This window comes from Pinus tabuliformis, chromosome 6 (genome assembly GCF_031772625.1).
Source record: "Pinus tabuliformis cultivar Carrire ecotype Pingquan chromosome 6, CPIR1, whole genome shotgun sequence".
NCBI lineage: Eukaryota > Viridiplantae > Streptophyta > Pinopsida > Pinales > Pinaceae > Pinus > Pinus tabuliformis.
The window spans coordinates 2100288326-2100305969 of record NC_142292.1 but is presented as its reverse complement, the minus strand read 5'-3'; the positions used below and the strand labels follow the sequence as shown (position 1 = coordinate 2100305969).

At 37.7% G+C, this 17644-nt stretch overlaps 1 pseudogene; it reads left to right on the top strand.

Moving 5' to 3' along the window:
• Nucleotides 1–764: 764 nt before the first annotated feature.
• Nucleotides 765–1772, top strand: LOC149267643 (BTB/POZ domain-containing protein At1g63850-like; annotated as a pseudogene).
• Nucleotides 1773–17644: the final 15872 nt, after the last annotated feature.

The window sequence follows — 17644 nt, the reverse complement described above, 5'->3', positions numbered from 1 at the left end:
AACTTATGCTAAATTAACATACCACATGAATCTCAGAAGTTAGAGCTGTGAAATTTTCATTAAAAACTCTGTCAAAGATTGTACAATGAAAGCTCTGTTCCAGCACTCAGCACTCAAAAAATCCTCCCTTCTAACTCGCTCTCACTAAGAATTTACAATTAAAATAATACTATCTGTAGGAAAGAGATCGACCCAAAAAACCTGGGCGCTGTTTCACCTGCAATTACAAAAATTAACAAAAAGCGTTTCATCCATTCTACAAATAGAACAGCGTTACATTTTCTGTGGCCAATGAAGACAGAATCTAGAACATAGACCCTTTAATCTTGCAACTGTAGTCAAAAATAGATCATCGTTTCCTATTTTTCTACTAAGACAGGTGTCTTTGTTTAAATATAGGCGTTTTAGTCTATGACTGTTCGCTCTCCCATTGAATAAAGTCTGGAAATAGGAATCGAATCCTATTCTGCTGGTCTGGCTCCGTTTGAATAGCGCTCGTGGGCCATATTCATGAGCCAGTTGTTGCTACCCAAATCGCTGCCGCTGGTATAAGATTGCTCATCAAAATGTAGACATGGTGTATATGAATACTGTGTAATGCTTCTAAGAGAGTAGATGATGCAGCCGTAATTCGATAATCATAAACTGAAGAAGGGCCCTCAAACCTCTGCAGAGGAAAACCATGCAAGCAACTCCACCTAAAATTCTAAAAATACATTTCCTATCGCCCAAGATTATCATAGAAGCTCCGAAGACGTTGGTTGATGCAACACCGAAAACTGAGGTTGGTATTTGGAGACAAAGAAACGGCAGACGTGATATTAAGATTGGTACCTTTAGGAGGACTTGAACAACCTCCTCTTCATGTCCATTCTCAAGTTCTTCGTAGGTCCGAGTTCTTTGATGCCAGGCTATCGGAACGATGGTCTTTTGGTGTTGGCATAGAGCCTATAGAGCTAACCCTGAATAGCTGCAAAAATGTTGAGAATTATGTGAAGTGCAAGTTAAAGTTCAATTGATGTATTCTTCAAAGCAGTTAAAGTTCAACAGCATCCAAGAGGCCTTGTCAATTTTGGAGATTGCGTCAGAATTGCTCTTCGCTGACTGTGTAAACTCATGTATGCAATATTTGGAAACAATACCATGGACTGCAGAGAGTAAATCTCAAATTCGTTCATCGATTATGTCACTATAGTTGCAATTGTCCCCTGACTTGGCTGTTCGTCTTTCCACCCATGGATGTACTCCTGACTTTAAACCTGTCAACACTATGGGAGAAATCTTAAAGGAATTGTTGTCTCTAGTATCAAATGGGGCACCTGCAAAAGCCCGTGATATAGCAAAGAGGGTTCTCCGAGCCAATGATCATCTAAGCATCTCTCCAGCTTTTGCAGATGTGAATAAATTAGCACTGTTCTAAGAGTTACAGAGTAATTTAGAGCTTGTCAACTCCCAACTGCGGAAATTTGCCAGCTTTTTTTCATGGAATTCTCATCAGATCAATGTTGCAAGTTCTGCACTGTGCTGGCTTTCTTGATGAGCTTTTTGTGTTGCAGATGGCTGACATGGTTGTGAAAATGTTTGCCGAGGAGCAAGATCTCAGCAGATTGCCTTCGAATTCCAAATCGTACCTGCATTCTGATTCTGACTCGGCATCTGTCTTTCCCTTTGCATCCGATTCATCAGGGTCCTCTTCTGCAATTCGACGAATCATATCTAAAGCTTTGCGAATTAGCTTCTTCTTTATTGTCTTTAAACTGTTGTGCTGTTGAAGCATTTCTCGTGATACATTCAGTGGCAAAGTGTCTGAATCTACAATACCCATAAGGAAGCCTAGGTACTTGGGAAGGAATTCTTCAAATTCATCGGAAATGAAAACACGCCTGACATACAACTTGATATTGGCCTCGGCATTGTAGTAACTTTCATAAAGGTCGTGGGGTGCCTTTGGCGGAATAAATAGAATGGAGATCTTGTCCTCGTGCTGATCAAAAGTTGCAATACCTTCGTTGGACTTGATTGTCCACAATTTCAACAAGCCATCCGCACCACAAGAAACAAACTGTGTCCCACGAGTGAGGAAGGAAGCTCGCGGTACACTTGCAGTATGACCTTCAAATGTCTTCAAGCAAGAGCCATCCGATAATACCCATATTTTGATTGTGCGATCACTGCTCACACTTACAAAGAAGTTCTTAGCTTTCTTTGAGAATGCAACAGCTCCTACAGCACCCATGTGCCGTGCTGCCACACATATGTAGGATTTGCTCTCTGTATCCCAAATTCTTACACATTTGAAGAGAAATGTATAAGTCTACAAGTTCGGATGCTCTTCCAATAGGCCTGAGTAAACTTTGTCTGCTCATGTCTAGGATTCTTTAGCCTCAAACCACATTTCGTTGATCAATAAGACGCAGGGCATTCCCAGCGCTAACACAATCATTTGATTCAATAGCTGTGACAATGAAGTTTGTTTGGGATTTCCAGTGAGACCTCTCCAAATAGCTTTGCCTCTGATTGCTAATAATATTCTGAATTGTGCTTGTGCAGGGATAGGAGCTTGAGGAAGCTGCTCCCTTTTGAAGAGCTGGAGCATAAATTACATAATTTAAATCAATACATTAATGATTTCTTCTTCAAAACAGGGTTTTGAAGAAGAATCTATCTCTGACATGAGACGGAGTCTAACACTACCAACCCTTTACTTACTCTAACATTCTTTCTTCACTTTATTGGGTGCATTTAAGCTAGCAGACCCTTTATTTCTTTTCATGAATAATCTACCTCTATACCTTATTCTCTCCATTGGCTCAAATTAAATTGTTGAACCAATTTTATTTTCTACCTATGACAATCAATTTAAAACAAATCCAATTATGATTAAATTGTATAATTGGATTAAATAAACTAGTGTGGCATCTAAACAAACAACACACAACTATTATTTTCAAAAGTGAAATAGAGTAAAAGTAGTGGCATTTAGATTTGCAACACTTTCAGAGTTTATTGCTTCTTTCTTTTTTCTCTAACCTAACATTTTATTTTTTGCCTTCATTTTTTAGGGCATCTATTCTAACATTTTCTTTGATATGGACGTATTTATCAAAATATTTCCTAACATTTTTATTCAGTATTCTTTTTGTCCATATCCTGGCTTAACATTTTTTGAAAAATATTTTCATTTTTTGGACTAGTTTATTCTAACTTACCAAAACCAAAAAATGCTACAACATCAGCTCCGTATGGGGACTGCTTTCTCTTGTAGAATGCAGAGAACCTGCAGATCCATGTGCCTTCTCCTTAGGCTATGGAGTCTTTTTCTATAAAAAATCACACTGATAGCTTGAAAAGCAAAAGAAACCGGAGCTTTTACAATAGTAGTAATGAAATCTACTTCAACTTCTTAGTACTGAATGTAATCTTTGAGAAACCTTCCATTTATAGGATAAGTGGAATATAGGCCCTCAAGATTTTGTAGCACAAAAGTGTTGTTTCCCTTCACTTCAGCAATTGCTAAAGGTCCAAACCACAGGTTGTCAAACTTGCCATGCTTTCCCTTTTCCTCTCTCCTGGAATCCCATCATAGAACTAGATCACCTTCCTTGAAGTCCCTTTCCCTGGCTCTTCTATCAAATAGGCTCTTCGTCTTATTCTGATACTTTTTCAATTTGTATTGAACTTCATCTATGTTTTCATTTAGTTCAATATTCTGATTTATTCTCCTTGAAAAATCGTCTTGTTCATTTGTTGAATCTAGCAGGAATTTTAAAATAGGGAAGGCCAAATTGGTAGGGATGATTGCATCTTTCCCATAAACTAACTGGAAAGGAGATTTTCCAGTAGATCTCTTTGGAGTAATTCTATTTGCCCATACTCCATAAATGAAATGAGAGTCCCAGCTCTTTTTATGATCTGCTAGAGTCTTTTTTATTACCTTTACCAGATTTTTATTTGAGGATTCTACAAGGCCATTACCTTGTGGGTAATATGGAGTTAAATGATGTAAGATAATCTAATATTTCTGGCAAAACTCAATCATTTTAACGCTAGAAAAAGTTGTTTCATTATCAGTGACAATTTGAGTTGGGCAACCAAATCTAGATAAGATGTTCTCTTCAATAAATTTGATCACTACTGATTCAGTAGCATTTCTCGCTGGAATTGCTTCCACCCATTTAGTGAAGTAGTCTGTTGCATTGAGGATCCATATATGCTGATTACTTGAAGTGGGATGAATCTCTCCAACAAAATCTAATCCCCATTGGAGAAAAGGTTCTGAGACTATTGATGGAACCAGTTGAAGAGCTGTTAATTTTTGCTTATATGTTGTTGCTCTCCAAGCATAATGTCCTCCACAAAATCTTGTATGAAACTGGTCAATGATTCCTTCAGTTTCTAATTCTGTTAAACATAATAACAAAATATTTAGTGGGTCTTTCTAGTACAAATTTGCATTTATGATAAAATACTTGACTGCTTTCAGTTTGAGAGGTTTACACTGTCTTTTGGAGAATGATGTTGAACATTCAAAATGGATCAAGAAATTTACAATGTCTTGGTACCAATCTGAAAACATAAATTTGTCATCAATGTATAAAGGGGGGATTTGATCTGAAGGTAAAGGTTCTTATGGATTCTTTTCTTCAGGATGAAGGGAAGATTCTTGTGGATTCTTCCCTTCTGCAAGGACAAAAGGTTCTTGTGTATTCTTCTTATCTAAAGTTTGAGAAGGTTCTTTTGGATTCTTCCCTTTTGCAAGGACAGAAGGTTCTTGTGGATTATTCCCTTGTATATCTAAACTAGAATTGATTCCGAGCACTTTACAGTTGGATTCGGCTAGAAGCTTAGCTAATCCTTGGCCTTTTACTAGCTTTGTAGTTTTGATAGTTAGATCAAACTCTAGTATTTGAGTGATCCATCTACCTCTCTTTCCATCAGTGTCTGGTTGAGTTAAAACGATTTTCAAAACACTGTTAGGAGTATAAGCAGTAATAGGAGAATGTAGGACATACATCCTAAATGATTTCAAGGCTTGAAAAAGGGCATAGGTTTGCTTCTCAATTATGTCATACTTAAGCTCAACATCTCTCATAAACTTACTAAAAAAGGCTATGGGTTGGTCATGGGAATGTTCTTTCTTTTGTAATAGAACAGTAGCAAGGGTTGTTTCTGAGGCAAAGGAAAAGATACTGAATGGTTTAGTGTAATCTGGGCTGGCCAAGGTCGGAGCTTCAGAGATAGCTTTCTTGATTTGATCAAATGCATGCCTAGAAGAGACAGTCCATTTAACTTCATGATCCTTTCGGAGCATGTCAGTTATATCTTTTACAATCTCAGCATAATTTGGGATGAATCTCCTTAAAAAATTAATCTTGCCTAGAAAAGCTTGAATCTCCTTCTTGTTTCTAGGTAAGGTCAATGTTTTAATGGTAGACACATGCTTGGGATCAATCACCACTCCTTTTTCTAAAATTATATGGCCCAACAGTTTTCCTTCTTTGATAGCAAATAGAGACCTTTTAGGATTCAATGATATTCCAAATTTTCTACACTTGTCAAAAACCTTCATCAAGTGCTTTAGATGTTTCTGATCAGATTTAGAAAAAACAGTTATGTCATCAAGATAAATGACCACAAATTTATTTACCTGACCCACAAAAGCTACATCCATAGCTCTCTGAAATGTTGCTCCAACATTGGATAAGCCAAATGGCATTCTAGCATACATGAATGTACCCCAGGGTGTAGTAAAGGTTGTCTTCTCTCTGTCTGTTGAATCAACATTTACTTGATTATAGCCTAAAAAACCATCAAGCATAGAAAGTCTTTGTGCTCCTGAAACCATTTGAAGTAATTGATCCATTTTGGGCAAAGGATAGTTATCCTTTAATGATGCTTTGTTCAAATTTCTAAAGTCCACACAGAGTCTGATTTCTCCATTCTTCTTTCTAACAGGAACTAAATTTGCAACCCAATTAGAATATCTAAGAGGGAGAATGATCTGGGCATCTAGCATTTTCTTAATTTCCTTTTCTATAGTTGGTAGAAGAGCTAGATTGATCCTCCTAAGTTTCTGTTGATAAGGAACTGCTTCTGGATTTAAAGGAATCTTATGTTGTATTAATGAAGTATCATAGGTTTTTAGATCAACATAGGTCCATGCAAAAACATCCTTATAATTTTGAAGTAACTTAATATATTGAGCTTTGATCTCAGGATCTAGAGATGCACAAATTTTTATGTTTTTAATATCATCATTTGTTCCAATATTAATTTCTTCTATGTCGTCTTGTGAAGAAATGGACTGAGGGTTTCGGAGGACATCATTTTGATCAAACAATTTTTCTAAAGGAATGAGGCCTTTGGGAATAAAATTGTTAAACAATTGAAAAATGTCATGATCAACAATTTTTGAATAGAAATTTGAAGTATCATTTCCATTTGTATTTTCATTTTTTTTGTTCTATCTTCATCAATTTGTAGAACTGAAAATTCATCTATAACCTGCATAAAAGATTTCAAATTTTCATCATCTTCAAATATCTGCCAGTGTTTTAGATTGTCTGGGATGGATGGTCTGTACTTGACTTGTATTTGATAGAGTACATTGGTCTGATCAAGAATTTTAAATGAACTAGAAGAAGCAGCTAAGGCATCTGCATGGATATTCTGATTTCTTGGAATATAAGTCGAATTAAAAGCATCAAAGAATTTTTTGACTAAATCCCAAACTTCATTCGATAAGACCTAAGTCTAGGATGCTTAGTCTGGAAAATATTTCTCACTTGTTTGAAAATAAGTTCTGAATCAGTAAAAATAGTTAAGTTTTGAACCTTTAAGCTTTTGGCTAATTGCATTCCCAAAAGGAAAGCTTCATATTCAGCCACATTATTTGTAACTTCGAAGTCAAATTTGCATGATTTGGTGATATTTTCTTTTTCTGGTGAAATTAAAACTACCCCAACTCTTGCTCCATCTTTTGTACAAGAACCATCAAAAAATAGTTTCCATACATCAGTTTGATTTGGTACAGGACTTTCAATTACATCTTCTATTTTAATTTGAGTTTCATGTATTTGATTTGAAGAGAGTTGAAAGCAACCAAAATCCTGATCAATTTCATAAATGGGATGGTTCCTTGGCTGGTTTGTTTTGCAAACAGTGTGCACAAATCTTACCTCTCTATATAACCTTAGTTGTTCTCCCCCATAAACTGGAATAGTGGCATAAGACATATCCATCTGAAGAGTTCCCCCTAATTTGGCACAACAAGACCTAGAAAGGAGCATTCCAAATTTGGGAGGAATATCTGTGACAGTTATATCAAGCACTACACTTTTCACTGGAATTTGGGTAAGGGTGACTACTAAATCCTTAATCAATCCTAAGCAGGGCACCCTTTTAGAATCAAAGGTGTACAAGTCATGATAGGATCTAGTTATGTCAAGTTTCAAATGGTCCATGATAGTTTTTGGCATGAGGTTATGTGATGCTCCAGAATCAAGCATACAATTATATAACATGGAATCATTTGTCTTAAGAGTTACATAGAAAGGAGGCACTATTTCACCTATCATTTCTGAGCTAGGACCGAAGACAACTGTTGGTTTTTCATCTTGCAGACTAATGATATCACATTCAGCATCAACCGAGGTGTTTTGTATCCATTTGGAGACTTAATTTTTATACCCAGGGTTTTTGGAAAGTGTTGAAAGTGGAATTGGGATTTTAACTCTCTCTAACTCTTTTTCAACATTAAATGTAGTCAAAGCATTTTTATCATTTTGAGTAGTATTAGTTGACTGATTTAATGGTCGAATAACAGTTGTTTGAGTTTCATGAGTTTCAGTAGCTTTGGTATGAGGTTCAATTATTGGAGTCTCCTTAGGAGGTCTTCCAGGGCCGGGTCTAGGCCTAAGATCATATCTCTTGTTCGACTCTACAGTTAAAAATTCAAAGAAGGCATGGTATTTAGAAACCTGTGAGGATTCTTGATCTTATTGAACCCGATTTTGTTGTGAGAGAGGAGAAATAACTGTTTGATTAGAATAAGTATCCATGTTATTGATATCTTTAGTAATAGTCGTAGTATTTTCATCAGGTTGCTGGTCATCTATCAGTAAAGGAGTGGGAACCTGGTGATCATTACTAGGTCTCTAAAGAATTTGTAATTATGGATTCCTTTTATACTGACCTTGATTTTGATTTTGGGGTCTAGTAACTATTTGTTGAACTGTCCTAGGTTGAGTCTCAATCATGGAAATTCTATTAGATAGATTTCTAAGAAGAGCAATTATTTCATCTATTTTAGAATCTTCTGTTTTAGTCTTAGAAGAACTAGAGGAAGTAGAGGCTTCTTGAATAGATTTGAGTTTTCTTTGGGCCTTTTCCTCTTTAGCTTTCAAGGAAGTCGAAGCAGCCCTATTTTCTTCCACCTCTATGACATTTTTTTGCATATATTCAAGAGTTCTTGAAATTCTCTCTCTTAGCATTACAACAAAATTATTGTCAAAGGCTTAAGAAAACCTAGACTTAGCTGCTGCTATAGGGGGTTTACAATCAGGGGGCATCTTATGATAAAGTTTATTGAACCTTTTGATAAAATCTGATACAGGTTCACTAAAGTTTCTTTTAAGTTCTTCAAACTCAGTCAAAAAGTAAAGAGGATCTTTCTTTACACCCCATTGATTTTTAAATACGTTTGTAAGCTCTTCCCAATTTCTAATGGAATTTACAGGTAACTACCTAAACCAGATTCTTACATTTCCTTCAAGTGACTGTACAGACAATATCATGTAAACATTTTCTTGTTTGATATTCATGTTGTCTGCAAAGTCTAGAAAAGCTTGAAGATGGTCCTCAACTGAGGGACCAGTTTCTCCATTATACCTGGGAAGGTATTTCAAGTACCCAGCTGGGAATGCATCAAGGTTAGCAGGTAAGACTAAAGCTGCATATCTAGCCTGTACAATAGGTTGGAATGCCATAGTAGAAGGTGGTGTATGAGGTGTTTGTGTGGATGAAGAAGAAGAAGATGAAGAAGAGGTAGAAGAAGGTGATTGAGGGGGTGTGTGACTATGTGGAGGTGAAGAAGGAGGGGATGTCCTAAATAACTTTAAAGGAGTCTTAAGAACTAATTTTGGGACCTGTGAAGGAATACCCTCTTTTTTTTCAAAGAGTGGATTTGAATATATAGAGAGGGTCTCTTCAGGTTGTTCAGAAGTAGAAGCTTCAGGTCGTTCAGAAGTGGAAGGAAATGAATAAGTGGTAGGGGATATGAAATCTGTGGGTTTGTATTCAGGTAAATGAACACCCAAGTCAGACTCAGTTTTAGGTGATCCTAGTGGTAGTGGGGGTTCTTGATGCATTTCAAAAGAATGAATGAGGAAAGTTGAATCTAAATCAACTCCCCTATCTAATAGTTCAGAAACCCTAGGAGGTATTTGTGTCCAATCAGGATCGGATGGAATATTACTAAAAGGATCAAATGATACTAAATCTTCAGACTGCAAGGCTGAAGAGGAAGAAGAAGATGGTTGATGTCTCCTTTTAGAACTGGCTTTTCTCAAAAAAAATTCAGGATCTGACAGAGGATTAACTAAGTCAGATTCTAAATGAGATCTAGTGTGCTTAAAAGGTGCCAGTTTGGGCTAGTGGAGTCGCCAGGTGAAGGATTTTAACCTTTCTAGACCTTTAATCACCTTAAAGGAATAGAATGAATATTGTTGCCCTAGGAAAACTTAATGAAATTCGAATCCCCGGCAACGGCACCAAATTGATGTTGTATCTCTGAGATGATAATGGTTAGTTATCATGCCAGAGCATCTAAGATAATTGTTTTGGGGTTTTTGTTTTAATTTGGAGGACCAATGAATGAAACAGATGTAACACTATAATGCCTAACCTTGTGAATAATATTAATATCAAAGCAGAGGGCTGCTATAAAATTTCACACAGTGATATAGCTTGTATGGTGGCGAGCAGAAACAAAGAAATAATATGATTATCACAATTTTCAAATTGAAAATTAAATAATCATCAGTATGAAAACCTTTAAACAATGTTAAGAAGGTTGAAGAGAATATGCTTAAGCTTACAAAAGATGTTGATGATTTATTGATTCAGAGGGAATTAATTAAACAAATAGTCCATTAATTCATTCTCTTTATAGATTATCACTTTAGGAGCTTATAGGAATAGATTGAAACCCAATTATTCCTACCTAGTTATCTTTGTAAGACATAAGAATATGAAGAAAAACATAATGAGTAATATTGGAAAAACTTATAGGAAACACAAATTGTGTAAAACAGAATTCAGAATCCTTTTCTTTGTATTAAGGATCCAAAAAAGTCAAGTACATCAAATGTTTTCAAATGCTTCATCAAGGGTGCAACCCATAATAACTTGTGAAGAGAGTTATTTATACAACATTAGAAATAAGAAAATATCCTAAACTGTTTTTACAAAAATAGATTATTATAAAATCAAAATAAAGACTGCTAGTTGATCTAGCACTATTTTGGTGTTGAGCTGTTGGTGACTATTGCTGAAAAAACTGAAAATTGTTGAAGCTGGCTGACTGTTCCTCCAAAAGCTGAATGTTGTTCGATTTTCACGCTGAATGTCATATTTATTGATGACCTTTCATCTGATACACTTTCATCTATTTGTCTTTTATCTGTATTTCTTTATCTTCCTCCTCTCTTTTGTCTTTTACTGTGTAAATTGTCTGTTTTAACATTTACTGTGTAAATTGTTTCTTTCTACTCTGTCTCTGGTTTAAACTTGATTTTTTGTTTGTACACAAAACTTTGGCTAAATGAAGCTTTTGAATAGATTTCCTGAGTATCTTAGAGTAAACAGGTTTTGTGACTAGTATCAATACCTTTTATCCAGGTCTTATATGATCACCTACAAAAATAAACCAATAGTTAATAAAAACACAGGTTGGTAGGGAGGTGATAATGGTTTGAGGGAATAGGAAAGTCTGTGGACGGAGTCCAGAGCATGTTCGGGAGGTAATCAGTTGTGAAATTGGGTTATAGATGCCCAGGGTGGTGCGGAAAGCTTAAGTGGGTTTCACTGTGAAAACGGGCGAAAAGAGTGAAAACGAGGGCCTTCGGCGTTCTAACGGGTAACGTTTAAAATTTGGCATAGAGATTGATAAATGAATAGTGGATGATTTTGGCCTAAGTGGGGAGGCGGTATTAAGGTTCATCGCACTGCTTTTGGTCATCGAGTGGTTTTTTCATGAGAGCACGTGAGTTAACCTAAAGCTACCATGTAACCGAAAGGGGCCAGAGAAAAACCACGAATCTCGTATGCTCTCAGGCTTTTAACTGCCGGACATCGGGAGCACATGATATGGATGTGGGTCATTGGATTTTGAAGCAGATGATCAGAGGGTTGTCGCATGGTCGAGATACACGGAGGGAGATCGAGCGGAGATTAGCAAGGCCCAGGGGTTAATTACAAGTGATTTGTAATTAATTTAATGAATACAGCAGGGTTAAAAGTATAATGCACAGGTTCAATACAGTGGGACCAGGGTTAAAATATAGTGGAGGTTTATTAACTACACCAAGGGGGGTGGGTTAAAAGTTTTTTTATTAGGAAAATGGTGAATTGCGGAGTTTTGTTAAGTAATGCGTGGGGCACACAAAACTTAGAATATAGGGGTTTTATGGGTTAAAAGGGTTTTCTCATGAAAAACATGAATGGCGGAGTTTAATTTAAATAAAGCGAGGGGAGACAAAACTTAGGCTAAAGGGTCTTTATGGGTTTTTTAGGCATATGGCAGAGTTAATAAAGTAATGCGGGGGGGCAGGGGGGAGGGAATTTAAACTTAGGACAAGGGGGGTTTTATGGTTTTTTAGGGAAATTACAAGGGGAAAGTGATTTTTTCAATGGGGAAAGGGTTTCACACTAGGGAAAAGGGGTTTTGGGTAGGGAAATGACCTTTAGAGGGTAATTTGCTAGGAAAATGTGTGAAACCAAAGGGAAAGGGTGAAAATGAAGGGAAAAGGGTATTTTAACAAGAAATGATGGGATAATGGGGAAATTAGTAAGTATGTAGTGGGGGATGAAATGAAATGAGGGGAAGTTAATCAAATCAGCTAGTGAACATCTTTTCACTTTCATAACTGCTCCTGCACACTGAAACATTGGATTAAGCATGATAAATGTGCTTATGCTTCACCAACCTTGTACTTCTGCAACCTTTCTTCTACCTACCCTTTACTTACCCTAACATTCTTTCTTCACTTTATTGGGTGAATTTAAGCTAGCAGACCCTTTATTTCTTTTCATGAATAATCTACCTCTATACCTTATTCTCTCCATTGGCTCAGATTAAACTGTTGAACCAATTTATTTTATACCTATGACAATCAAACTCACTGCACACAACTTTTATTTTCAAAAGTGAATTAGAGTAAAAGTAGTGGCATTTAGATTTGCAACACTTTTAGAGATTTTTTCTTTTTGCTTTTTTCTCTAACCTAACATTTTATTTTTTTCCTTCATTTTTTAGGGCATCTATTCTAACATTTTCTTTGATATGGACATATTTATCAAAATATTTCCTAACATTTTTATTTAATATTCTTTTTATCCATATCCTAGCTTAACATTTTTTGAAAATATTTTCATTTTTTGGACTAGTTTATTCTAACTTACCAAAACCAAAAAATGCTACAATAGATGATCAAATGTAATAGTCATGTAGTAGTTGAAGAGTCACAAAGGGGAACTTCAAGGGTCACCCCACCCTTTTCTCTTTATAGAACCTCATAACTCATTGTACATGCTTTTGGGAGCCAAGCTTCCTATAGGTCTATCTTAGAGAAAGCTTGGACTGTATTGTAATGAGCCTTTGCTTCTCCACAATGCAAAGCTAGTATATCTCTTTGGAGGAGCAGGTGACAGTGAATGTAATGTTTCATTGTCAGGACTAGTTGTTGGAAATGGTTGTATGTACGATTGGAACTTTCAATTCCCTAATATAACAGAGCCAACACGTTTCATGCATATGTTGTTATTGTATTTAAGCTGTCTTGGTTACTCTAATGATATATGTAGTTGTTTTCTTACGCATGTATGTATGGACTCTTTCTATATATGTATATATGAATCTTATTGAGACGTGTTGTTGGTTTAACCATCACTTTGGATCATTGGTTCACCTGCCTTCCATCTTATGATTTATCTTTTCCCGTGTGTTCCTTTCCAATCCGCGTGTTCCCACAGGTTTCTAAGGGGCGCACTTATTCCAATTTCATGTGTTAGAACCCTTCATGGACCTTCCTTGGCTTGCTACATTGGGCACACCATTGCTACCAACAAGGACATCTTTCTTTCCTCTGCGCGCAACCACGGTCAAGGCAATACTGTATGACCCGCTGCTGGGACTCCTACACCAAATGGTTTGAGGTCTAGTTGGGACTTCTTACCGAGGAGATCCCCTGACATGTTGATGGGTCCAACACCTTCAACATTTTGGTGCTAGAAGGAGGGCTAGATGACAAGTTGAGTCGTCACATCTGTTTTGAATCTCTGCATATTTATCAATACTAACTACAAAGTTTCTCTTCTAGAGTGTATGTCTTATGGAAATGACTTTGAAGTCTTGTAAGATCCCTGGGATAAGTTGTCACATAAAACATACGATGGTGGAGGCTATGTAGCCTTGGTTAGGCACACGGTCGGCATTGTAGGCTCATGCAAAAGACATGAAATCTTTGAAGATTACATGACCTGCACGTTGTTTGTCTACAAGCTTTGAGGGCACCTAATGCATTGGTGTGCCACACTACCTGAAAAATATATTTATTCTCTTTCTCATCTAGTTGCAGAGATAGACAGTTATTTCAATCACTTTGATCGTAAAGCACTCAACAAAGAAATTATGGAATTACAGAAAGCACCAGGATGAATCTATTGAACAGTTTTACATGTGCTTTCATAATCTTGCATATCGATTTCCCGAAGATGAGATTGATTGGGAATTGATTTGAATGTTGGGAAAACTTGTTACTGCTATGCAAGCTCCCTCATCAGTATTAAAAACAAATGTGTTTAGGATCGTATCAAATTAACCAAAATGTGAGGAATTATGTGTCAAGTGTTGAGTGTTTTTTATGAGAAATTTATGAGATTAATTAGTTGTTTAAAACAAATATACAACAAGTAAATTGTAGAGAAATAAAACACAAAAAACTCATAACACAACGCTGATAAAGGAGTTCACCCCTCATGGGCTACATCTTCTTGGACCTACTTGAATGGCTAGGCCCTCTTTCGATTAATGGTCAATTCTCTTATTACATGCACCTACATTGCTCCAATGGCTCTGAAACCTACTCCATCGAATTCCAAAGTCCCAAAAACCCTAAAAAGGACTATCCAAGCTCTGCAATTGGACTTTTGTTGATCTAGGCTTGACCTCCTCTCTTGGTGGCCCTAGGCTTCCTTAAAATTCAACATAGCAAGATCACATACAGAAGTGTCTTTTTGCTTCTGAAACTTATTCCATTGTGTTTACAGCATCCAAATCATCTAGGAATGACTCTTTATGAGCTAAAATTGGTCGAAATATGCCAAAGTTATGGCCTCTTCCATTTTCCCTAGGAAAACTCCACCAAATCTGGAGAAACTCTAGTTATCCTTGCCAAAAATGGAGAAACGCCGTTTAGCGGACCGCCCAAAACCGCCACCAACTTAATCCCGCTTAATTAATGGATAAACACGAGTTAATTAACAATAAAATCCACTTAGTGCGTTAATGGCGAGGTTAACACTAAGCACCGAAATTTGGTTATGAGGTTGGTCACATGTGGAGGGGGTTGGCTCACGGGGCTAGCGCTCTCCTCCCCCAAACTCCGCCACATTACCCTTTAAATAAAACGTGCACCGTTTGTTTAGTAAGTTCAATGGTTATGGCATAATGGTAGTGTGTGGGGCTTGTGCGGGCAAGTTTGAGCATTCGACTCCACCAACTTGCAAATAATTTTACATGACCTTTGAGAGGGCTCGTGGCGGCATCGAGGCTTGCCACGTGTTAGCCTCTCATTGGTCCACCCAAAATGCTCTAGACCAAGAATATGCAGAAATTTGTCAAATCCTAATTGAGCCACTTGTGGGAATATTCTAGGAATATTCCAAGGAATATTCCTTCGAATATTCTTTTTGCTAACTGGGCTATACGGATGCATAGTTAGCATCCCAGTCAGCCTATACCCAAAATTTTCTGTTATAGAAATTTTTTGGCACTGCAACCCCAATCACAAATGTCAATAAACCAAGGGCTCTTAAGTCCCTAAAAGTTTTGTTCTAACCCCTAAAGGAACAAGGTCAACTGATTACACCTTCTCCCAGAAGTTCTCCATGAAAAACTACTCAGAACTAGTCAAAACTGGACCATTTCACCTGCTCCATAGGCAAAGTGCGCTGCATCCCACCTAAATACACACAATAGGTGCGATGCATTTCAAAAAGACCTTCTATGGGGTGCGATGGGCGAGAAGGGACAAATGGCAGGGTCAATTCGCGAGGTGGAGGAGCATGGAATCTTCCAGAAACTTCTCCTGTGACACTTGCCTCTCTGAATTCGACCAGGGATGAGTAAGAGATCATTAATCTACAAGTGGAATCAAGAACTATCAGAGAGAAGACACTAATCATCTCTCAAAAGCTGACTCATCTCCCTTACAGATATCTATATATGGATCCCTCATCCCAGAGATCCAGAGGCTGGAATTTTGTATCTTGTGAGGAAGTGCTGTTGGTTTATTGGTGTGAGATCATAGTGTTGGGTGATCTAAGCTTGTCATGAGGTGAAGAAGGGCTTCTTCTTGCTGAGAGGATGATGCTGGGTCAGAACATTTGGTTGTAACTCTCTTGGCTCTTTCTTGATTATCAATAAAGCTATTCAAGTTTTCCTCCATACTCTTGTGTGATTTATGTTTTATGCATTTGTATGGTCAATTTACATCTGATCCTAGATTGTTTATGATAATAGATCCATGTTCTCGTATAGTATTGTGTTGCTTTGATCCTACAGGTGTTGGAAATAATACTGAGAGGGGGGGGTGAATCAGTATTACCTAGCAATTTACCAAATCTTCCTTATTTGATCTTTTGAAATATTCTTGCATATCAGTACCATAAAACAATGAGCATGGATAAAGAAAATAGACAGTCACACCAAAGAACACAAGATGTAAGGTGGAAACCCAATGCGGGAGAAAAACCACCTGCTGCAATAATGTCTCTATCTTCTTTCAAGAAATTCTTTTTACAATGATTTTGTACTGGTGCAGTCCTTTACCAGCACGCAGGCTGCAACCTGCAAAGAGCTACAACTCTTTCTCGTTTTCCAGACTTCTCCTGGAAGGGAGCTACAACCCCCTACTTCTTTTCAAAAAGATCAACAAGTATACAACAGATACAGTCTACTACAGATATCAGATCAGTAATTACAGAAACAACCCAGAACACCTTATGAACAGAAATATACAGTTAACAGATCATCTTAAGACAGGGACGCATATTTTCTTTCTGTGGCCTGCGACTGGACGCGGTATACCGTATGCTGTTCTGCGTGCAGACGCACTGTTCCTTTTGCTTGTCTGCGACCGACGCACACATCAACACTATCGCGCCGCGTCTTTCGCTTCAGAGACGCACCCAATACCAAAGTCGCGCCGCGTCCTTCGCTTCAGAGACGCACCTGATCCTTCACTGTACTGCGTCCCGGCGCACTTTCCCTTCACTGAATCTGCGTCCCTTTAGATATAGAAGATAAGAGGACTTCAGAACCAACCCAAACACTCAGATCCACAGATCTGATCATGCGCCATACAGATCGTAGTCCATTAGAAGATTTACCCTTAAAGATATGGACTAGATCACACCAAGAGATGATCAACAAAGATGATCCTTAATCCAAATGAACTCCTTTGCTTTATATAGGCAAGCTTCTCCCCAAAGCGTGGAACAATACCACGAGCCGACACCATAGAAACACACAACCGTCGGCTAGATACCACACAAGAAGCCCCCACGAGCTTTTCTCTACCTTGAAATGAGTGCACTGGGAGGACGCAGCTTCTGAACGGCTGGCCAGCGTCCCTGGACGCGGGTTCTGTATGGTATACCTGCGGGGACGCACTTGCTGAACAAAATTTCCTGCGTCCTTCTTGATTTACCACCTGAAGGCGTTTGCCATCAAGTACAACACCTGAATCATAATGCCAACAAACTCCCCCTTTGGACTTGATGGCAACCACATAAACTTTCAGCTTCATCATTCTCCCCCTTTGACATCAAGAGCAAAGGGTATGCTCCCCCTATGCTCATGCTTCTCCAGAATTGTAACCAGAAATCCATCATGAAGAAGACAGAGACATATTGCAGCTATTTCCAAGATCTCCTTCTCCATAATGCCAACAATGCATTATGTGCTCCCCCTGAGCCTATACCATCAATAGGAAGATGGTCAACAGTGAGATGATGCATCAACAACCCCCAGCTTTTGCCTGAGGTATTCAAAAGTGTCCCTGGGCAACGGTTTGGTGAAAATATCAGCAACTTGTTCCTTAGAAGGAACATACTCCAACTTGACCTTCTGTTCAAGTACTTG